Raw genomic sequence first — 1,466 nt, 5'->3', positions numbered from 1 at the left:
AAAAAAAAACATTAAACTAAGTGAAGTATTTAAAGAATGGAAAAACAAACACCACATGTGCTCACTATTAAATTGGAGCTAACTGATGAGCACACGTGTACAGAGGGAAGTAAAACTCAGTGGAAATCAAGCATGGGGGAGGTAGAAGAGACGATGGTTGAAAACCTATATAATGGGTACAAAAAACACTATCTGGGTGATGGGCATACTTATAGCCCTGACTCAAGCATTACAAAAAATGTGAGAGAGTTGAAGAGCAGCAATAACATTTAAATAAATTACTAAGCCTGATATCCAAATAGTTTATTTTTCAATACCCCATCAATCTTCATGATAATTCTCGGCCATAACCATGATACTTTAGGTACCAGCCTTGTTTGTCATGCCTCAGGAATGCTACCTGTTTTGCCTTTAATCCAGGTCTAAGTGCTTCATCTTAAGAACATATTGAACTACCTACACACACAAATAGAGGTGCAGGAAATGCTTCTGCATAGTTTGCCTTTACTCAGCTCTTATTTGAAGGGATGTCACTGGAAATATCCATTCAGCCAAGTTCTCTAAAAGAGGACATGCTTTCAATGGTCAGTCCCATAGCAGTGAAAATTCATTTCTTTTTTTTTTTTTCTATTAGCAGCATGATTTCCCCAAGTGATTATTCTGAAAGTGAGCAATTGATTTAAGATCTACTTTTGTTGTCAACAGTAGACATTGATTTCTCAAATTCTTTGAGAGACCTAGAGTAAAATGCTCACTAGCACTGAATTTCAAAGTGAGTGGTGGTCTGAACCCAACAGATTTTGGTCTAGGCCCTACTCTTCATGAAGTCTTCTGTTTTTGACAAGTCTATGGGTGAAAATCAGGCTGGAAATGAAAGGCTCACCATGCCTGTCTTACAAGACACACATGATACTCAACTATGTCCATGTTGCATTGTTCTCTGGCACAAATAACAGATAAACATGGAACATAGCACTTTCTAGAAAACTATGATTTCTCTCTAAAACAAATCATTTAAAATACCATAAATATTTACTTAGTATTAGTGGGAAGGGATATGCAATCTAAAGCAAGACATAAAGAAATAAAAGGTATTATCTGGAGTTAGATATTTACTTAAAAATCTCCAACTGTTGGCAAGCACTACTTCATTTAACCTTTTCTTTGTCCTAATCCTTCTTCAAAAAAATAGTTGAACATTTCTCTCATTTACTCCATTTCTATTTTACAAAACACAAAAAGTCAGTTTTGATATGACTGTCAGGTGCTTAAATTTTATGTAGCCACTTTAATCATTTTAGGGTCAAAAGCTCTTAACTGCCGGTTTATGGCTGTATTAGTTAGAAGATATTAATTTTACATTCTTCAAATTCTTAATTAATTAAGTGTTCCCTATATTCTTCTTTTCTCTGATTCTTCTTTACACAAAGGGAAAGCATTTTTCTTGAATGAAACAAAACAAAGAG

This window comes from Propithecus coquereli, unplaced genomic scaffold (genome assembly GCF_000956105.1).
Source record: "Propithecus coquereli isolate 6110/MARCELLA unplaced genomic scaffold, Pcoq_1.0 Scaffold140, whole genome shotgun sequence".
Taxonomy (NCBI): Eukaryota; Metazoa; Chordata; class Mammalia; order Primates; family Indriidae; genus Propithecus; species Propithecus coquereli.
The sequence above is the reverse complement of the archived record's forward strand: the minus strand, read 5'-3'. Positions refer to the sequence as shown.